This window comes from Heptranchias perlo, unplaced genomic scaffold (genome assembly GCF_035084215.1).
Source record: "Heptranchias perlo isolate sHepPer1 unplaced genomic scaffold, sHepPer1.hap1 HAP1_SCAFFOLD_753, whole genome shotgun sequence".
Taxonomy (NCBI): domain Eukaryota; kingdom Metazoa; phylum Chordata; class Chondrichthyes; order Hexanchiformes; family Hexanchidae; genus Heptranchias; species Heptranchias perlo.
The window spans coordinates 46,961-70,011 of record NW_027139786.1 but is presented as its reverse complement, the minus strand read 5'-3'; the positions used below and the strand labels follow the sequence as shown (position 1 = coordinate 70,011).

General features: G+C 59.5%; 1 pseudogene; it reads right to left on the bottom strand.

Moving 5' to 3' along the window:
- LOC137319173 (serine/threonine-protein kinase MRCK alpha-like) overlaps nucleotides 1-23,051 on the bottom strand; it is a 50,331-nt pseudogene that overhangs the window by 24,318 nt on the left and 2,962 nt on the right.

Below are 23,051 nucleotides of genomic sequence, written 5' to 3'. Positions count from 1 at the left end.
AAAGGGTGTGGGGAGTGAGGGGAGAGTGGGATTCGACTGGGTGGAATATTAAAGGGTACGGGGAGTGAGGGGGAGAGGGGGATTATTTTGCCTGGATGGTCCCTTTCGGAGTGAGGAGCCTCCTGGTCCTGTTTTGAAGGTGGGGGTGCAGCAGGGTGAGCAGTAACACGGGCTGAGTACTTACAGTCCCGTCCGGGCGAAGTTGGAGACAAGACCCAAAGTCGGCCAGCCTGATGTGTCCCTTCATATCGATCAAAACATTGTCCGGTTTGATGTCTCTGCAAAAAAAGGTCCAGCTTAAACCAGAGGCTGCTCAACATAAAGACAGATGAATTGCAGTATAGGAACAGGAGGAGGCCATTCAGCCCTTCGAGCCAGTGTAGAGGGAGCTTTACTCTGTATCTAACCCTGTACCTGCCCTGGGAGTGTTTGATGGGACAGTGTAGAGGGAGCTTTACTCTGTATCTAACCCGTGCTGTACCTGCCCTGGGAGTGTTTGACGGGACAGTGTAGAGGGAGCTTTACTCTGTATCTAACCCTGTACCTGCCCAGGGAGTGTTTGACGGGACAGTGTAGAGGGAGATTTACTCTGTATCTAACCCTGTACCTGCCCTGGGAGTGTTTGATGGGACAGTGTAGAGGGAGCTTTACTCTGTATCTAACCCTGTACCTGCCCTGGGAGTGTTTGATGGGACAGTGTAGAGGGAGCTTTACTCTGGATCTAACCCTGCACCTGCCCTGGGAGTGTTTGATGGGACAGTGTAGAGGGAGCTTTACTCTGTATCTAATCCTGTACCTGCCCTGGGAGTGTTTGATGGGACAGTGTAGAGGGAGCTTTACTCTGGATCTAACCCTGCACCTGCCCTGGGAGTGTTTGACGGGACAGTGTAGAGGGAGCTTTACTCTGTATCTAACCCTGTACCTGCCCTGGGAGTGTTTGATGGGACAGTGTAGAGGGAGCTTTACTCTGTATCTAATCCTGTACCTGCCCTGGGAGTGTTTGATGGGACAGTGTGGAGTGCTCACTCTGTACCTGCCCTGGGAGTGTTTGACGGGACAGTGTGGAGTGCTCACTCTGTACCTGCCCCTGGGAGTGTTTGATGGGACAGTGTGGAGTGCTCACTCTGTACCTGCCCCTGGGAGTGTTTGACGGGACAGTGTGGAGTGCTCACTCTGTACCTGCCCCTGGGAGTGTTTGACGGGACAGTGTGGAGTGCTCACTCTGTACCTGCCCCTGGGAGTGTTTGATGGGACAGTGTGGAGTGCTCACTCTGTACCTGCCCCTGGGAGTGTTTGACGGGACAGTGTGGAGTGCTCACTCTGTACCTGCCCTGGGAGTGTTTGACGGGACAGTGTGGAGTGCTCACTCTGTACCTGCCCCTGGGAGTGTTTGACGGGACAGTGTGGAGTGCTCACTCTGTACCTGCCCTGGGAGTGTTTGATGGGACAGTGTGGAGTGCTCACTCTGTACCTGCCCCTGGGAGTGTTTGATGGGACAGTGTGGAGTGCTCACTCTGTACCTGCCCTGGGAGTGTTTGATGGGACAGTGTGGAGTGCTCACTCTGTACCTGCCCCTGGGAGTGTTTGATGGGACAGTGTGGAGTGCTCACTCTGTACCTGCCCCTGGGAGTGTTTGACGGGACAGTGTGGAGTGCTCACTCTGTACCTGCCCTGGGAGTGTTTGACGGGACAGTGTGGAGTGCTCACTCTGTACCTGCCCTGGGAGTGTTTGATGGGACAGTGTGGAGTGCTCACTCTGTACCTGTGTACGTAGTTGAGTTGATGGATGGAGTGAATTGCCAGCACCATTTCGGCGAGGTAGAACCGGGCCATGTCTTCGGGGAGTCGGTCCTCGAATTTACTGAGCAGGGTCAGGAGATCACCTCCCACATAATAATCCATAACCAGATACTGTGAGGAAAATAGATGGAACTATAGTTAGAAGAAAGGACTTTCATTTATATAGCACCTTTCACCACCTCAGGACGTCCCAAAGAGCTTTACAGCCAATGAAGTACGTTTTTTGAAGTGTAATCACTGTTGTAATGTAGGAAACGCCGCAGCCAATTTGCGCACAGCAAGATCCCACAAACAGCAACATGATAATGATCAGATCATCTGTTTTTTTAGTGATGTTGGTTGAGGGATAAATATCGGCCCCAGGACACCGGGGAGAACTCCCCCCTGCTCTTCTTCCAATAGTGGCCGTGGGATCTTTTACATCCACCTGAGAGGGGCAGACGGGGCCCTGGGTTTAACGTCTCATCCGAAAGACGGCACCTCCGACAGTGCAGCACTCCCTCAGTACTGGCACTGGGAGTGTCCGCCTGCATTTTGTGCTTAAATCTCTGGAGTGGGGCTCGAACCCACGACCTTCTGACTCGGAGACGAGAGAGAGAGAGAGAGAGAGACCCACTGCTGACACTCCTGTTGAACGTTTCTCCCGCACACCCCCCCCGGTCGAATGGCCCAGGCCTCTCACTCACCAGGCACTGCTCATCCTGGAAGGCGTAATGCAGTGTTGTGATCCACTGATTGTCCCCTTTCACCAGTATGTCTCGCTCCTCCCGGAAGCAGGCCGTCTGCAAACCAACAGGAAATGTTAGAGCTGGGGAATATCAATCAAAACCGGGATAAGTGCTCATCGGAACATATCCCCCGGTCCCGCCCCCTCCCCGCGCCCCCCGATCCCACCCTCTCCCCATATCCCGCCCTGGGCTGGGGAGGGGGAGCGGGCCGGAACCAGGCCCTCCCTGGGCTGGGGAGGGGGAGCGGGACGGATCCAGGCTCGCCCTGGGCTGGGGAGGGGGAGCGGGCCGGAACCAGGCTCGCCCTGGGCTGGGGAGGGGGAGCGGGCCGGATCCAGGCTCGCCCTGGGCTGGGGAGGGGGAGCGGGCCGGATCCAGGCTCGCCCTGGGCTGGGGAGGGGGAGCGGGCCGGATCCAGGCCCTCCCTGGGCTGGGGAGGGGGAGCGGGCCGGATCCAGGCCCTCCCTGGGCTGGGGAGGGGGAGCGGGCCGGATCCAGGCCCTCCCTGGGCTGGGGAGGGGGAGCGGGCCGGATCCAGGCCCTCCCTGGGCTGGGGAGGGGGAGCGGGCCGGATCCAGGCCCTCCCTGGGCTGGGGAATGGGAGCGGGCCGGATCCAGGCTCGCCCTGGGCTGGGGAGGGGGAGCGGGCCGGAACCAGGCTCGCCCTGGGCTGGGGAGGGGGAGCGGGCCGGATCCAGGCCCTCCATGGGCTGGGGAGGGGGAGCGGGCCGGATCCAGGCCCTCCCTGGGCTGGGGAGGGGGAGCGGGCTGGAACCAGGCTCGCCCTGGGCTGGGGAGGGGGAGCGGGCCGGATCCAGGCCCTCCCTGGGCTGGGGAGGGGGAGCGGGCCGGATCCAGGCCCTCCCTGGGCTGGGGAGGGGGAGCGGGCCGGATCCAGGCCCTCCCTGGGCTGGGGAGGGGGAGCGGGCCGGATCCAGGCCCTCCCTGGGCTGGGGAGGGAGAGCGGGCCGGATCCAGGCCCTCCCTGGACTGGGGAGGGGGAGCGGGCCGGATCCAGGCCCTCCCTGGACTGGGGAGAGGGAGCGGGCCGGAACCAGGCTCGCCCTGGGCTGGGGAGGGGGAGCGGGCCGGATCCAGGCTCGCCCTGGGCTGGGGAGGGGGAGCGGGCCGGATCCAGGCCCTCCCTGGGCTGGGGAGGGGGAGCGGGCCGGAACCAGGCTCACCCTGGGCTGGGGAGGGGGAGCGGGCCGGATCCAGGCTCACCCTGGGCTGGGGAGGAGGAGCGGGCCGGATCCAGGCTCACCCTGGGCTGGGGAGAGGGAGTGGGCCGGAACCAGGCCCTCCCTGGGCTGGGGAGGGGGAGCAGGCCGGAACCAGGCTCTCCCTGGGCTGGGGAGGGGGAGCGGGCCGGAACCAGGCCCTCCCTGGGCTGGGGAGAGGGAGCGGGCTGGAACCAGGCCCTCCCTGGGCTGGGGAGAGGGAGCGGGCCGGAACCAGGCTCTCCCTGGGCTGGGGAGAGGGAGCGGGCCGGATCCAGGCTCTCCCTGGGCTGGGGAGGGGGAGTAGGCCGGAACCAGGCTATAAGTGCAGCCGTCGCCATGGTTACTAACCTCCGCTCGCTTAAGCATATCCCATTTATGGAGGATTTTCATTGCAAACACCTTCTCCGTGTTCTTCAGTTTTACCACAGCAACCTGGGGATAAAAACAATGGAGACATTTTAGTTACTGATTCAATCTCTATCTTCCCCCAGTGCCCCTCCCGGTCTGGTACTGAGCCCCATACAGAGCAGGAACAGCCCAGATTCCCCCCACAGCTTGTGCTGGGTCAGGGGGGGTTAAAAGAGTCAGGGTTTCTCCTCCTGATCCAAAGATTCCTGGTGTAGAGTGAGAGTCGGTGTCTGTGGGACCCGTACCCCAGTGAGAGTCAGTGTCTGTGGGACCCGTACCCCAGTGAGAGTCAGTGTCTGTGGGACCCGTACCCCAGTGAGAGTCAGTGTCTGTGGGACCCGTACCCCAGTGAGAGTCAGTGTCTGTGGGACCCGTACCCCAGTGAGAGTCAGTGTCCGTGGGACCCCTACCCCAGTGAGAGTCAGTGTCTGTGGGACCCGTACCCCAGTGAGAGTCAGTGTCCGTGGGACCCGTACCCCAGTGAGAGTCAGTGTCTGTGGGACCCGTACCCCAGTGAGAGTCAGTGTCTGTGGGACCCGTACCCCAGTGAGAGTCAGTGTCCGTGGGACCCCTACCCCAGTGAGAGTCAGTGTCCGTGGGACCCGTACCCCAGTGAGAGTCAGTGTGTGTGGGACCCGTACCCCAGTGAGAGTCAGTGTCTGTGGGACCCGTACCCCAGTGAGAGTCGGTGTCTGTGGGACCCGTACCCCAGTGAGAGTCAGTGTCTGTGGGACCCGTACCCCAGTGAGAGTCGGTGTCTGTGGGACCCGTACCCCAGTGAGAGTCAGTGTCTGTGGGACCCGTACCCCAGTGAGAGTCGGTGTCTGTGGGACCCGTACCCCAGTGAGAGTCCGTGTCTGTGGGACCCGTACCCCAGTGAGAGTCAGTGTCTGTGGGACCCGTACCCCAGTGAGAGTCGGTGTCTGTGGGACCCGTACCCCAGGGAGAGTCGGTGTCTGTGGGACCCGTACCCCAGTGAGAGTCAGTGTCCGTGGGACCCGTACCCCAGTGAGAGTCAGTGTCCGTGGGACCCGTACCCCAGTGAGAGTCAGTGTCCGTGGGACCCGTACCCCAGTGAGAGTCAGTGTCCGTGGGACCCGTACCCCAGTGAGAGTCAGTGTCCGTGGGACCCGTACCCCAGTGAGAGTCAGTGTCCGTGGGACCCGTACCCCAGTGAGAGTCAGTGTCCGTGGGACCCGTACCCCAGTGAGAGTCAGTGTCCGTGGGACCCGTACCCCAGTGAGAGTCAGTGTCCGTGGGACCCGTACCCCAGTGAGAGTCGGTGTCCGTGGGACCCGTACCCCAGTGAGAGTCGGTGTCCGTGGGACCCGTAACCCAGTGAGAGTCGGTGTCCGTGGGACCCGTACCCCAGTGAGAGTCAGTGTCCGTGGGACCCGTACCCCAGTGAGAGTCAGTGTCTGTGGGACCCGTACCCCAGTGAGAGTCAGTGTCTGTGGGACCCGTACCCCGGGGAGAGTCAGTGTCTGTGGGACCCATACCCCAGTGAGAGTCAGTGTCTGTGGGACCCGTACCCCAGTGAGAGTCAGTGTCTGTGGGACCCGTACCCCAGTGAGAGTCAGTGTCTGTGGGACCCGTACCCCTGTGAGAGTCAGTGTCTGTGGGACCCGTACCCCGGGGAGAGTCAGTGTCTGTGGGACCCATACCCCAGTGAGAGTCAGTGTCTGTGGGACCCGTACCCCAGTGAGAGTCAGTGTCTGTGGGACCCGTACCCCAGTGAGAGTCAGTGTCCGTGGGACCCGTACCCCAGTGAGAGTCAGTGTCTGTGGGACCCGTACCCCAGTGAGAATCAGTGTCTGTGGGACCCGTACCCCAGTGAGAGTCAGTGTCTGTGGGACCCGTACCCCAGTGAGAGTCAGTGTCTGTGGGACCCGTACCCCGGGGAGAGTCAGTGTCTGTGGGACCCGTACCCCAGTGAGAGTCAGTGTCTGTGGGACCCGTACCCCGGGGAGAGTCAGTGTCTGTGGGACCCGTACCATGGGGAGAGTCAGTGTCTGTGGGACCCGTACCCCAGTGAGAGTCAGTGTCTGTGGGACCCGTACCCCAGTGAGAGTCAGTGTCCGTGGGACCCCTACCCCAGTGAGAGTCAGTGTCCGTGGGACCCCTACCCCAGTGAGAGTCAGTGTCTGTGGGACCCGTACCCCAGTGAGAGTCAGTGTCTGTGGGACCCGTACCCCAGTGAGAGTCAGTGTCTGTGGGACCCGTACCCCAGTGAGAGTCAGTGTCTGTGGGACCCGTACCCCGGGGAGAGTCAGTGTCTGTGGGACCCGTACCCCAGTGAGAGTCAGTGTCTGTGGGACCCGTACCCCGGGGAGAGTCAGTGTCTGTGGGACCCGTACCCTGGGGAGAGTCAGTGTCTGTGGGACCCGTACCCCAGTGAGAGTCAGTGTCTGTGGGACCCGTACCCCAGTGAGAGTCAGTGTCTGTGGGACCCGTACCCCGGGGAGAGTCAGTGTCTGTGGGACCCGTACCCCGGGGAGAGTCAGTGTCTGTGGGACCCGTACCCCAGTGAGAGTCAGTGTCTGTGGGACCCGTACCCCAGTGAGAGTCAGTGTCTGTGGGACCCGTACCCCAGTGAGAGTCAGTGTCTGTGGGACCCGTACCCCAGTGAGAGTCAGTGTCTGTGGGACCCGTACCCCAGTGAGAGTCAGTGTCTGTGGGACCCGTACCCCAGTGAGAGTCAGTGTCTGTGGGACCCGTACCCCAGTGAGAGTCAGTGTCTGTGGGACCCGTACCCCGGGGAGAGTCAGTGTCTGTGGGACCCGTACCCCAGTGAGAGTCAGTGTCTGTGGGACCCGTACCCCAGTGAGAGTCGGTGTCTGTGGGACCCGTACCCCAGTGAGAGTCAGCGCCTTCAGAAGAGGGGTGAATTGCAGAGGAAAAGATTTGGTGTCACTGCTGAGAGAGAAAGAAAGAGAGAGACACACACAACGAGAGGGAGGGAGGAGAGAGACACACACGAGAGGGAGCGAGGAGAGGGACACACAACGAGAGGGAGGGAGGAGAGAGACACACGAGAGGGAGCGAGGAGAGGGACACACGAGAGGGAGCGAGGAGAGGGACACACGAGAGGGAGGGAGGAGAGGGACACACGAGAGCGAGGGAGGAGAGGGACACACGAGAGGGAGGGAGGAGAGGGACACACAACGAGAGGGAGGGAGGAGAGGGACACACAACGAGAGGGAGGGAGGAGAGGGACACACAACGAGAGGGAGGGAGGAGAGGGACACACAACGAGAGGGAGGGAGGAGAGGGACACACGAGAGGGAGGGAGGAGAGGGACACACGAGAGGGAGGGAGGAGAGGGACACACGAGAGGGAGGGAGGAGAGGGACACACGAGAGGGAGGGAGGAGAGGGACACACACGAGAGGGAGGGAGGAGAGGGACACACAACGAGAGGGAGGGAGGAGAGGGACACACAACGAGAGGGAGGGAGGAGAGAGACACACAACGAGAGGGAGGGAGGAGAGAGACACACACGAGAGGGAGGGAGGAGAGGGACACACAACGAGAGGGAGGGAGGAGAGGGACACACGAGAGGGAGGGAGGAGAGGGACACACACGAGAGGGAGGGAGGAGAGGGACACACAACGAGAGGGAGGGAGGAGAGAGACACACGAGAGGGAGGGAGGAGAGAGACACACAACGAGAGGGAGGGAGGAGAGGGACACACAACGAGAGGGAGGGAGGAGAGGGACACACAACGAGAGGGAGGGAGGAGAGGGACACACAACGAGAGGGAGGGAGGAGAGGGACACACAACGAGCGGGAGGGAGGAGAGGGACACACAACGAGCGGGAGGGAGGAGAGGGACACACAACGAGTGGGAGGGAGGAGAGGGACACACAACGAGAGGGAGGGAGGAGAGGGACACACACGAGAGGGAGGGAGGAGAGGGACACACAACGAGAGGGAGGGAGGAGAGGGACACACGAGAGGGAGGGAGGAGAGGGACACACAACGAGAGGGAGGGAGGAGAGAGACACACAACGAGAGGGAGGGAGGAGAGAGACACACAACGAGAGGGAGGGAGGAGAGGGACACACAACGAGAGGGAGGGAGGAGAGGGACACACAACGAGAGGGAGGGAGGAGAGGGACACACGAGAGGGAGGGAGGAGAGGGACACACACGAGAGGGAGGGAGGAGAGGGACACACAACGAGAGGGAGGGAGGAGAGAGACACACGAGAGGGAGGGAGGAGAGAGACACACAACGAGAGGGAGGGAGGAGAGGGACACACAACGAGAGGGAGGGAGGAGAGGGACACACAACGAGAGGGAGGGAGGAGAGGGACACACAACGAGAGGGAGGGAGGAGAGGGACACACAACGAGCGGGAGGGAGGAGAGGGACACACAACGAGTGGGAGGGAGGAGAGGGACACACAACGAGAGGGAGGGAGGAGAGGGACACACACGAGAGGGAGGGAGGAGAGGGACACACAACGAGAGGGAGGGAGGAGAGGGACACACGAGAGGGAGGGAGGAGAGGGACACACAACGAGAGGGAGGGAGGAGAGAGACACACAACGAGAGGGAGGGAGGAGAGGGACACACACGAGAGGGAGGGAGGAGAGGGACACACGAGAGGGAGGGAGGAGAGGGACACACGAGAGGGAGGGAGGAGAGGGACACACACGAGAGGGAGGGAGGAGAGGGACACACAACGAGTGGGAGGGAGGAGAGGGACACACAACGAGAGGGAGCGAGGAGAGGGACACACAACGAGAGGGAGCGAGGAGAGGGACACACAACGAGAGGGAGCGAGGAGAGGGACACACAACGAGAGGGAGCGAGGAGAGGGACACACACGAGAGGGAGGGAGGAGAGGGACACACGAGAGGGAGGGAGGAGAGGGACACACAACGAGAGGGAGGGAGGAGAGGGACACACAACGAGAGGGAGGGAGGAGAGGGACACACATGAGAGGGAGGGAGGAGAGAGACACACAACGAGAGGGAGGGAGGAGAGGGACACACAACGAGAGGGAGCGAGGAGAGGGACACACAACGAGCGGGAGGGAGGAGAGGGACACACGAGAGGGAGGGAGGAGAGGGACACACAACGAGAGGGAGGGAGGAGAGGGACACACAACGAGAGGGAGGGAGGAGAGGGACACACAACGAGAGGGAGGGAGGAGAGAGACACACAACGAGCGGGAGGGAGGAGAGGGACACACACGAGAGGGAGGGAGGAGAGAGACACACAATGAGAGGGAGGGAGGAGAGAGACACACACGAGAGGGAGGGAGGAGAGAGACACACAACGAGAGGGAGGGAGGAGAGGGACACACAACGAGAGGGAGGGAGGAGAGGGACACACGAGAGGGAGGGAGGAGAGGGACACACGAGAGGGAGGGAGGAGAGGGACACACGAGAGGGAGGGAGGAGAGGGACACACGAGAGGGAGGGAGGAGAGGGACACACACGAGAGGGAGGGAGGAGAGGGACACACAACGAGAGGGAGGGAGGAGAGGGACACACAACGAGAGGGAGGGAGGAGAGAGACACACAACGAGAGGGAGGGAGGAGAGAGACACACACGAGAGGGAGGGAGGAGAGGGACACACAACGAGAGGGAGGGAGGAGAGGGACACACGAGAGGGAGGGAGGAGAGGGACACACACGAGAGGGAGGGAGGAGAGGGACACACAACGAGAGGGAGGGAGGAGAGAGACACACGAGAGGGAGGGAGGAGAGAGACACACAACGAGAGGGAGGGAGGAGAGGGACACACAACGAGAGGGAGGGAGGAGAGGGACACACAACGAGAGGGAGGGAGGAGAGGGACACACAACGAGAGGGAGGGAGGAGAGGGACACACAACGAGCGGGAGGGAGGAGAGGGACACACAACGAGTGGGAGGGAGGAGAGGGACACACAACGAGAGGGAGGGAGGAGAGGGACACACACGAGAGGGAGGGAGGAGAGGGACACACAACGAGAGGGAGGGAGGAGAGGGACACACGAGAGGGAGGGAGGAGAGGGACACACAACGAGAGGGAGGGAGGAGAGAGACACACAACGAGAGGGAGGGAGGAGAGAGACACACAACGAGAGGGAGGGAGGAGAGGGACACACAACGAGAGGGAGGGAGGAGAGGGACACACAACGAGAGGGAGGGAGGAGAGGGACACACGAGAGGGAGGGAGGAGAGGGACACACACGAGAGGGAGGGAGGAGAGGGACACACAACGAGAGGGAGGGAGGAGAGAGACACACGAGAGGGAGGGAGGAGAGAGACACACAACGAGAGGGAGGGAGGAGAGGGACACACAACGAGAGGGAGGGAGGAGAGGGACACACAACGAGAGGGAGGGAGGAGAGGGACACACAACGAGAGGGAGGGAGGAGAGGGACACACAACGAGCGGGAGGGAGGAGAGGGACACACAACGAGTGGGAGGGAGGAGAGGGACACACAACGAGAGGGAGGGAGGAGAGGGACACACACGAGAGGGAGGGAGGAGAGGGACACACAACGAGAGGGAGGGAGGAGAGGGACACACGAGAGGGAGGGAGGAGAGGGACACACAACGAGAGGGAGGGAGGAGAGAGACACACAACGAGAGGGAGGGAGGAGAGGGACACACACGAGAGGGAGGGAGGAGAGGGACACACGAGAGGGAGGGAGGAGAGGGACACACACGAGAGGGAGGGAGGAGAGGGACACACAACGAGTGGGAGGGAGGAGAGGGACACACAACGAGAGGGAGCGAGGAGAGGGACACACAACGAGAGGGAGCGAGGAGAGGGACACACAACGAGAGGGAGGGAGGAGAGGGACACACAACGAGAGGGAGGGAGGAGAGGGACACACAACGAGAGGGAGCGAGGAGAGGGACACACAACGAGAGGGAGGGAGGAGAGGGACACACAACGAGAGGGAGGGAGGAGAGGGACACACACGAGAGGGAGGGAGGAGAGGGACACACGAGAGGGAGGGAGGAGAGGGACACACAACGAGAGGGAGGGAGGAGAGGGACACACAACGAGAGGGAGGGAGGAGAGGGACACACAACGAGAGGGAGGGAGGAGAGAGACACACAACGAGAGGGAGGGAGGAGAGGGACACACGAGAGGGAGGGAGGAGAGGGACACACAACGAGAGGGAGGGAGGAGAGGGACACACAACGAGAGGGAGGGAGGAGAGGGACACACAACGAGAGGGAGGGAGGAGAGAGACACACAACGAGCGGGAGGGAGGAGAGGGACACACACGAGAGGGAGGGAGGAGAGAGACACACAATGAGAGGGAGGGAGGAGAGGGACACACACGAGAGGGAGGGAGGAGAGAGACACACAATGAGAGGGAGGGAGGAGAGGGACACACACGAGAGGGAGGGAGGAGAGGGACACACAACGAGAGGGAGGGAGGAGAGGGACACACACGAGAGGGAGGGAGGAGAGGGACACACAACGAGAGGGAGGGAGGAGAGGGACACACAACGAGAGGGAGGGAGGAGAGGGACACACAACGAGAGGGAGGGAGGAGAGGGACACACACGAGAGGGAGGGAGGAGAGGGACACACAACGAGTGGGAGGGAGGAGAGAGACACACGAGAGGGAGGGAGGAGAGGGACACACAACGAGTGGGAGGGAGGAGAGTGACACACAACGAGTGGGAGGGAGGAGAGTGACACACAACGAGTGGGAGGGAGGAGAGAGACACACGACGAGAGGGAGGGAGGAGAGGGACACACAACGAGAGGGAGCGAGGAGAGAGACACACAACGAGAGGGAGGGAGGAGAGGGACACACAACGAGAGGGAGGGAGGAGAGGGACACACAACGAGAGGGAGGGAGGAGAGGGACACACGAGAGGGAGGGAGGAGAGGGACACACAACGAGCGGGAGGGAGGAGAGGGACACACAACGAGAGGGAGGGAGGAGAGGGACACACAACGAGTGGGAGGGAGGAGAGAGACACACAACGAGAGGGAGGGAGGAGAGGGACACACAACGAGAGGGAGGGAGGAGAGGGACACACAACGAGAGGGAGGGAGGAGAGGGACACACAACGAGAGGGAGGGAGGAGAGGGACACACAACGAGAGGGAGGGAGGAGAGGGACACACAACGAGAGGGAGGGAGGAGAGGGACACACAACGAGAGGGAGGGAGGAGAGGGACACACAACGAGTGGGAGGGAGGAGAGGGACACACGAGAGGGAGGGAGGAGAGGGACACACAACGAGAGGGAGGGAGGAGAGGGACACACAACGAGAGGGAGGGAGGAGAGGGACACACAACGAGAGGGAGGGAGGAGAGAGACACACACAACGAGAGGGAGGGAGGAGAGAGACAACAGGCAGACGGGCAGAGGCGCTCATTCTGTGTTATCTGAATGTTTTGATCGGCCATTAGTTCCCATTGTCACTCAGGAAACAGACCTGAAAGTGAAGTGAAGCAATTTCTGTTGATGTTTCCTCCCTGATATTAATCTGGGATCAAACCGTCAATTCCTGCTCCATAAATGGCCGCCTTTGTTCCGAAACAACAGGCCCAGCCCCACTGCACAATTCCAACGGCAGAGGCTCTGATTAACCCCGGGGTGGGGGGGTCTGGCTCACTGTCCGGGTGGGTGGGGTTGGAGCGAGGCCTATGGGAGGGGCTGCCCGTTATCGGGTGGGGGGAGGCGCATGTTATCGGAGGCGTTGCCTGTTATCGGGGGGTGCCCGTTATCGGGTGGGGGAGACGCATGTTATCGGGTGGGTGCCCGTTATTGGGAGGGGGAGACGCATGTTATCGGGTGGGTGCCCGTTATTGGGAGGGGGAGACCCATGTTATCGGAGGTGTTGCCTGTTATCGGGGGGGGGGGGCCGTTATCGGGGGGGGGAGACGCATGTTATCGGGGGGGGGGTTACCCATTATCGGGGCGAGGTGCCCGCCCAATCACAGCGTTATGACAGGAGTCAGGGACTCAGGCCCAGGTGCTCTCCGCGTTCCCTCATTCCCGACCCCCGGGGTCGTGGGTGGGGGGGGGGGCCGTTCTCCGAGCCCTCGCGCAGTCCCGGTCCGGATGGCCCTGCCCTGCCCCCTCTCGCCTCCCACCCCCCACCCCCACCCCCCCCGAAGGCGCCACGACCTACGACCTTCCTCTCACCTCCCCGAAGGCGCCACGTCCAATGACCTTCAGGATCTCAAAGTCTTCCTGGTGGAGACGGATCTCCTTCACCTTCGACACAAAGGGACCGGCTGGAGAGAGAGAGGGAGGAGAGAGAGAGAGAGAGAGAGGGAGGAGAGAACAAAAAAACACAGAGAAAAATAGTGACACCTTCCAATTAGAGCAAATCGCGAGGGGACCCGGCCCGGGCTGGCCTGGGGCTGTTGTGCCCATCAGCACCCTCAGGGGGTCTGGGCACTGGAGGGTGGCCAGTGTCCTCAGGAGAGGGAGGGAGGGAGGGAGGGAGAAGGGAGACAATCCCCCATTCAGGCTCGGCCTAGTATCATAGAATCTGACAGCACAGGAGGAGGCCGTTCGGCCCGTCCTGCCTGTGCCGGCTCTTTGAAAGAGCTATCCGATTAGTCCCACTCCCTCCTGCTCGTTCCCCCATTAGCCCTGCATATCTTTTCCTTTTCAAGTATTTATCCAATTCCCTTTTGAAAGTTATTATCGAATCTGCTTCCACCACCCTTTCAGGCAGCGCATTCCAGATCAGAACAACTCGCTGCGTAAAAAACATTCCCCTCATCTCCCCCCTCTGGCTCTTTTGCCAATTATCTTAAAAGTCGGGGCTCCAGTGCTGTGTGTCTCCTGACCTCCCAAAGCGCTTTACAGCCAACTAAGTACTTTTTTGAAGTGTAGTCACTGTTGTGATGTAGGAAATGCAAATTTGTGCACAGCAAGATCCCACAAACAGCAACGTGATAATGATCAGATTATCTGTTCTTTAGTGATGTTGGTTGAGGGATAAACATCGGCCCCAGGACACCGGGGAGAACTCCCCCCTGCTCTTCTTCCAATAGCGGCCGTGGGATCTTTTACGTCCGCCCGAGAGGGGCAGACGGGGCCCTGGGTTTAACGTCTCATCCGAAAGACGGCGCCTCCGACAGTGCGGCGCTCCCTCGGTACCGGCACTGGGGAGCGTCGGCCTGGGTTATGGGGCTCGAGTCTCTGGAGTGGGGGCTCGAACCCACGACCTTCTGACTCAGAGATGAGAGAGAGACACTGAGACACGGGAATCTGGCCTAAATCTCCCACCTCCAGATCTAAATCACCATTCAAACCGTCGCCATGGCACCACAGTTATTTTTTTTTTACGAGCAAAACAGTCGAGCCTCTAACCTCAACTCCCTCTGCTTTTAGAACCAGGGGGCAGGGTGAGGCAGCCCAAACACGAAGTTTACATTCCATCTCCTCTCCGACATGTGCTGACTGATCAAACCCGCCAGGCCGGGGAGCTGGGCTCTGGCCAGCGTTTCCTCTCGGTGTGTTACAAAGATTCCAGGTCCAAAAGTGAGTTCACAAATGATAAAGATCCATCGACATTAATATCAAATGCCTCCCGCTCCTGATCGCTGTCCATTGACCCCTGGGTTAGGGAGAGAGGGGGGAATCAGCCAGGGTTCCTGCTCCCGATCACTGCCCACTGACCCCCTGGGTTAGGGAGAGAGGGGGGAATCAGCCAGGGTTCCTGCTCCCGATCACTGCTCACTGACCCCCTGGGTTAGGGAGAGAGGGGGAATCAGCCAGGGTTCCTGCTCCCGATCACTGCTCACTGACCCCCTGGGTTAGGGAGAGAGGGGGAATCAGCCAGGGTTCCTGCTCCCGATCACTGCTCACTGACCCCTGGGTTAGGGAGAGAGGGGGGAATCAGCCAGGGTTCCTGCTCCCGATCACTGCCCAGTGTTTCTAAGAACGTGTATTTCTATGGCGCCTTTCATGACCTCAGGACGTCCCAAACCTCTTTATAGTCAATGAAGTACTTTCTTTCTGAAGTGTAGTCACTGTTGTAACGTGGGAATCGCAGCAGCCAACTTGCGCACAGCAAGATCCCACAAACAGCAACGTGATAATGAGCAGATCATCTGTTTTTTTTTTAGTGATGTTGGTTGAGGGATAAATATTGGCCCCAGGACACCGGGGAGAACTCCCCCCCTCCTCTTCTTCCAATAGTGGCCGTGGGATCTTTTACGTCAACTTGAGAGGGGCAGACGGGGCCCTCGGTTTAACGTCTCATCCGAAAGACGGCACCTCCGACAGTGCGGCGCTCCCTCGGTACCGGCACCGGGGAGTGTCGGCCTGGGTTACGGGGCTCGAGTCTCTGGAGTGGGGGCTCGAACCCACGACCTTCTGACTCACAGGCGAGGGAGAGACACCGATTTGACTCGAGCGAGTGAGGAATGTGATACAGAGACAGGGATCCTGCCTGGGCAAGACAGCGCGCAGCTCCCTAGTCTGTACAGGCAGCCAGTCGTAGCCTCTTACTTGTACTCGAGGAGTTTCTGCATGAACAGGGAAGGAGGTGAGGGGTGAGGGCTGTCCTCCAACACGAGGGGGAGGCTTAGAAATACGTCAGGCAACAGGCAAGGTGCATTACACAAGGAGAAAATCAGTGCTGGGCTTTTTTTGGCAGGGCGTTGTACTGGTTACTGGGTGTGGGCCGGGAGGGCCCAGGCCTACTGACTACTGCCAGGCCAGTGGGAGCCTTCGTTCCAGACTGGGTTATTGACTAAAATCGCTGTCCACGACCTCCCTCCCCTTCACTGTCAGGCTCAGGGACTCCTTCAACTCACTCCCCTCGATGGTATCACCCTCCCGCTCTCTTCTCCACGTTTCAGTGGGGCTCGGTCCCCGGGGGGAGATTCATCGTGGCTGAGGAGCTGGTGCTGCCGCCTGGGAGCAGGCTCCCACCCTGCACCCCTGAAGTACAGACTGCTTCAGCTAATGTGCCGGAGCAGGGAAGTCTGGCCCAGGGCCTAGGCTTAGGCCACTAGGGTGACACTGGGCCTGGGCTCAGGCCACAGCCTGGACCTGGGCCCGGGTTTAGGCCACTGGGGCAACACTGGGCCCTGGGCCTGGGTTCAGACCTCAGCCTGGGGGCTGGGTTTAGGCCACCGGTGCAAAAACTGGGCCCGCGGCTGCAGGATTACGTGTTATTGTGGGATGCAGCTTTTCAGGGAAATAGAATCAGTGGGTGATTCCCAGAGCCTGGAGGAGGGAAGTGGGGAGAGGGAGAGAAAGCACAATGAATATTAACGTCCCAACAGGTAATCAGGGAGCGGGTGACGAGCCTGGGCGCAGACAGCACAGAAGGAGGCCGTTCGGCCCATCGTGCCTGTGCCGGCTCTTTGAAAGATCTATCCGATTAGTCCCACTCCCCCCCCTGCTCGTTTCCCGTTAGCCCTGCACATCTTTTCCTTTTCCAGTATTTATCCAGTTCCCTTTTGAAAGTTATTATTGAATCTGCTTCCACCGCCCTTTCAGGCAGCGCATTCCAGATCTGAACAACTCGCTGCGTTAAAAAAATCATCTCCCCCTCTGGTTCTTTCACCGATTATCTTAAATCCGTGTCCTCTGGTTACCGACCCTCCTCCCACTGGAAACAGTCTCTCCTTATTTACTCGATCAAAACCCTTCATGATTTTGAGCCCCTCGATTAAATCTCCCCTTAACCTTCTCTGCTCTAAGGAGAACAATCCCAGCTTCTCCAGTCTCTCCGCATCACTGAAGTCGCTCATCCCTGGGACCGTTCTGGTAAATCTCCTCCGCACCCTCTCCGAAGCCCGGACATCCTTCCTAAAGTGCGGGGCCCAGAATCGGACACGATACTGCAGCTGAGGCCTGACCAAATACCTGGGCCCCAATCCTTTATTCTTGACACTAAATCAAAATAAAGCAAATGAGATGCAAAATGAGATGAAGGTGGAGTCTGGATCAACAAAGCAAGTTTCAGTGACGGCATCATCCTGTCAGACTGTTTCACCTGGTGTAGGGCCTACCGTTAATTGGACAACTCGTGCCCCTTTCCCTTGCTTCACAGAGTCCCGCACACAAGGTAGGAAAGGCCCCAGCCCCTCTGAGTGACTCTGGAACCGGGTGGGGGTCGTGGGAAGAATGGGGGGGGTGGGGGGGGTGGCGGTGGGGGGCCCGGTCTCGGTCTGGCCACCCCTGCCAGGAAGTACAGGCAAGCGGCGAACAGGATTGGGCAGGCAGGTGAAGCCCCCTGTGGTCGAACAGCCGGCTGGTGCCGTCCAGATTCCTGTGACGCGAACGGCCAGGCGGAGGGGGTGCCTGGCGCACCTCGGAGGGTGGAGGAGATTAAGGAACTCAGAGAGAGAAAGAGGCTGGACAGCACTGACCCCACGAAGGGCGTTTAAGAAGTGAGGCAGGCAGCAGGACCCCGAGGGAGCCTGTCCACGGCCAACTCCGGTCACCCGCTGATCCCACATCCACTCAACGAGCTCCATACCCTATGACAACAACCTGCATTTATATAGCGCCTTCAATATAGTAAAACATCCCAAGGGGCTTCACAGGAGTGTGAATCAGACAGAATTTGACACTGAGCCACATAAGGAGATATTAGGACAGGTGACCAAAAGCTCGGTCAAAGAGGGAGGTTTTAAGGAACGTGTTAAAGGAGGAGGGAGAGAGAGGCGGAGAGGTTTAGGGAGGGAATTCCAGAGCTTAGGGCCCAGGCAGCTGAAGGCACGGCCGCCAATGGTGGAGCGATGGAAATCGGGGGATGGACAAGAGGCCAGAATTGGAGGAGCGCAGAGATCTCGGAGGGTTGTAGGGCTGGAGGAGGTTACAGAGATAGGGAGGGGGCGAGGACCGTGGAGGGATTTGAAAACAAGGAGGGAGAATTTTAAAAATCGAGGCATGGCCGGACTGGGAGCCGATGGTGGAGGAGATATCGGTGATTAAAAACACTCGGATTTTAATCACGGTGCTTTCGACATCCTGCAGATGAACTGTACCCGCCCTCGAGGCATGAGTTACGTCAACCCAACAGGATTCTTCACTGATGAGATTATTCCCTCCTGCGTCAAAGTCTGATCTGAATCTTAAAAACACCTTCGACAGAAATCTCTGCCACATTAGACCCACACCCCGCCCCACATCGGCTCTCCCTGGGGTGGGTGTGGGTCCCCCAGGGTGCCGGCTTCCACTGGAGACAGTTAGCATCGGGCGGGATAATCGACCATGGGAGGCATCGCGGCAGGGGGTCTAATCCTGCCCACAGCTGCTTCCCAGTCGGGGCTGCCGGACACTGATGAGAGGTGGTATGTTCGGTTGGTTACCCCTCCCTCTGTGCCCACACAGCCCTCAGTGCCCCCCACCCCAACTCCTCCCCCCAACTCCCACGAAGATCAACAAAAGCAGCACAGACCAGGTCTTAGGGTCTGCACAGCACGGAATTCCCATCCATCAAACACTCCCAGGGCAGGTACAGCACGGGTTAGATACAGAGTAAAGCTCCCTCTACACTGTCCCATCAAACACTCCCAGGGCAGGTACAGCACGGGTTAGATACAGAGTAAAGCTCCCTCTACACTGTCCCATCAAACACTCCCAGGGCAGGTACAGCATGGGTTAGATACAGAGTAAAGCTCCCTCTACACTGTCCCATCAAACACTCCCAGGGCAGGTACAGCACGGGTTAGATACAGAGTAAAGCTCCCTCTACGCTGTCCCATCAAACACTCCCAGGGCAGGTACAGGGTTAGATACAGAGTAAAGCTCCCTCTACACTGTCCCATCAAACACTCCCGGGGCAGGTACAGGGTTAGATACAGAGTAAAGCTCCCTCTACACTGTCCCCTTCCAAGCACAAAACTATTTCCTAAAACAGATGATCTGCTCATTATCGCATTGCTGTTTGTGGGATCTTGCTGTGCGCAAATGGGCAATTCCTACACTTCAAAAAAAAAGTACTTAATTGGCTGTAAAGCGTTTGGAACTTCCTGAGGTTGTGAAAGGCGCTATATAAATGCAAGTCTTTCTTTCTCCTTAAACCCAGAAAGACGCCAAACCTTTAAAGTGAGGAGAAACTCTAAGGAACAACTAGGTTGGGTCAGGCGATGTAGCACCTCCTGTAAAAGCCTGTGCCCTGTCCTGTGTGCCCACCATCTCCCATTAAAAGTCAGCAGTGTGGGCACCAGGTAAAGCATCAGCTCGATTGTGTGCTGATCGGCAAGCTACAACCAAACCAGGCCGAGGCAGAACTCCAACCTGTCTCCTAAACCTGACAGACGGCATTCTTTCAGGGGAAGCCACAACTCAGCCCGTGCCCCGTGCACCTCCCGGGCACAAGCGTGCCCATTCCTGCTCCGTGTGGGGCTCTGTCCCACGCCGGGGTGGGAACAGAAACCTCAGCACAGGCCGGGAATGGGGACTGGGACTCACCATCAAACAAGATGAAATCAGCTGTCCCCACCAGTACTGTACCCCAGTGTTATACAGTGACAGACCTGTCCCCACCAGTACTGTACCCCAGTGTTATACAGCGACAGACCTGTCCCCACCAGTACTGTACCCCAGTGTTATACAGTGACAGACCTGTCCCCACCAGTACTGTACCCCAGTGTTATACAGTGACAGACCTGTCCCCACCAGTACTGTACCCCAGTGTTATACAGTGACAGACCTGTCCCCACCAGTACTGTACCCCAGTGTTATACAGTGACAGACCTGTCCCCACCAGTACTGTACCCCAGTGTTATACAGTGACAGACCTGTCCCCACCAGTACTGTACCCCAGTGTTATACAGTGACAGACCTGTCCCCACCAGTACTGTACCCCAGTGTTATACAGTGACAGACCTGTCTCCACCAGTACTGTACCCCAGTGTTATACAGTGACAGACCTGTCCCCACCAGTACTGTACCCCAGTGTTATACAGGGACAGACCTGTCCCCACCAGTACTGTACCCCAGTGTTATACAGTGACAGACCTGTCCCCACCAGTACTGTACCCCAGTGTTATACAGGGACAGACCTGTCCCCACCAGTACTGTACCCCAGTGTTATACAGGGACAGACCTGTCCCCACCAGTCCTGTACCCCAGTGTTATACAGGGACAGACCTGTCCCCACCAGTCCTGTACCCCAGTGTTATACAGTGACAGACCTGTCCCCACCAGTACTGTACCCCAGTGTTATACAGTGACAGACCTGTCCCCACCAGACCCGGACCCCGGTATATACGGTGAGACCCCCGGACCCCGGTATATACGGTGAGACCCCCGGACCCCGGTATATACGGTGAGAGACCCGGACCCCGGTATATACGGTGAGAGACCCGGACCCCGGTATATACGGTGAGAGACCCGGACCCCGGTATATACGGTGAGAGACCCGGACCCCGGTATATACGGTGAGACCCCCGGACCCCGGTATATACGGTGAGAGACCCGGACCCCGGTATATACGGTGAGACCCCCGGACCCCGGTATATACGGTGAGAGACCCGGACCCCGGTATATACGGTGAGACCCCCGGACCCCGGTATATACGGTGAGAGACCCGGACCCCGGTATATACGGTGAGACCCCCGGACCCCGGTATATACGGTGAGACCCCCGGACCCCGGTATATACGGTGAGAGACCCGGACCCCGGTATATACGGTGAGACCCCCGGACCCCGGTATATACAGTGAGAGACCAGGACCCCGGTATATACGGTGAGAGACCCGGACCTCGGTATATACGGTGAGACCCCCGGACCCCGGTATATACGGTGAGACCCCCGGACCCCGGTATATACGGTGAGACCCCCGGACCCCGGTATATACGGTGAGAGACCCGGACCCCCGGTATATACGGTGAGACCCCCGGACCCCGGTATATACGGTGAGACCCCCGGACCCCGGTATATACGGTGAGACCCCCGGACCCCGGTATATACGGTGAGACCCCCGGACCCCGGTATATACAGTGAGAGACCCGGACCCCGGTATATACAGAGGGAGAGACCCGGACCCCGGTATATACAGTGAGACCCCCGGACCCCGGTATATACGGTGAGACCCCCGGACCCCGGTATATACGGTGAGACCCCCGGACCCCGGTATATACGGTGAGACCCCCGGACCCCGGTATATACGGTGAGAGACCCGGACCCCGGTATATACAGTGAGAGACCCGGACCCCGGTATATACAGTGAGACCCCCGGACCCCGGTATATACGGTGAGACCCCCCGGACCCCGGTATATACGGTGAGAGACCCGGACCCCCGGTATATACGGTGAGATCCCCGGACCCCGGTATATACGGTGAGACCCCCGGACCCCGGTATATACGGTGAGAGACCCGGACCCCGGTATATACGGTGAGAGACCCAGACCCCGGTATATACGGTGAGAGACCCGGACCCCGGTATATACGGTGAGAGACCCGGACCCCGGTATATACGGTGAGACCCCCGGACCCCGGTATATACGTTGAGACCCCCGGACCCCGGTATATACGGTGAGAGACCCGGACCCCGGTATATACGGTGAGAGACCCGGACCCCGGTATATACGGTGAGAGACCCGGACCCCGGTATATACGGTGAGAGACCCGGACCCCGGTATATACGGTGAGAGACCCGGACCCCGGTATATACGGTGAGACCCCCGGACCCTGGTATATACGGTGAGACCCCCGGACCCCGGTATATACGGTAAGAGACCCGGACCCCGGTATATACGGTGAGAGACCCGGACCCCGGTATATACGGTGAGACCCCCGGACCCCGGTATATACGGTGAGACCCCCGGACCCCGGTATATACGGTGAGACCCCCGGACCCCGGTATATACGGTGAGACCCCCGGACCCCGGTATATACGGTGAGACCCCCGGACCCCGGTATATACGGTGAGAGACCTGGACCCCGGTATATACGGTGAGAGACCCGGACCCCGGTATATACGGTGAGACCCCCGGACCCCGGTATATACGGTGACCGACCCCCAGACCCCGGTATATACGGTGAGAGTCCCGGACCCCGGTATATACGGTGAGACCCCCGGACCCCGGTATATACGGTGACCGACCCCCGGACCCCGGTATATACGGTGAGAGACCCGGACCCCGGTATATACGGTGAGACCCCCGGACCCCGGTATATACGGTGAGACCCCCGGACCCCGGTATATACGGTGAGACCCCCGGACCCCGGTATATGCGGTGAGACCCCCGGACCCCGGTATATACGGTGAGACCCCCAGACCCCGGTATATACGGTGAGACCCCCGGACCCCGGTATATACGGTGAGAGACCCAGACCCCAGTATATACGGTGAGACCCCCGGACCCCTGTATATACGGTGAGAGACCAGGACCCCGGTATATACGGTGAGACCCCCGGACCCCGGTATATACGGTGAGACCCCCAGACCCCGGTATATATGGAGAGAGACCCGGACCCCGGTATATACAGTGAGAGACCCGGACCCCGATATATACGGTGAGAGACCCGGACCCCGGTATATACGGTGAGACCCCCGGACCCCGGTATATACAGTGAGACCCCCGGACCCTGGTATATACGGTGAGACCCCCGGACCCCGGTATATACGGTGAGACCCTCGGACCCCGGTATATACGGTGAGACCCCCGGACCCCGGTATATACGGTGACCGTGTCACCAGCTCTATTGCTGTCTCCAGTCCCGGTTTGGAAGGACGGAGGGTACTGTTGTCTCACTCAGAGTTTCCCACACTTCCTGGGGACTGAATATTTTACACTGCACTGAAACCCCAGTGACATCACTCAAATGGTGTTCACCAATCAGCCAATCACTTTTAGCTATCGAATATTATTTTCCAAGAGTGGATTTTGCTGGAGACTAAACTGGTTTGAAGCCAGTGTCAGTCAGCTGAGAGCTCTGTCACTGCCCCCTCACCCATCACCTCCCTGAGGGAATGGTGTTTCA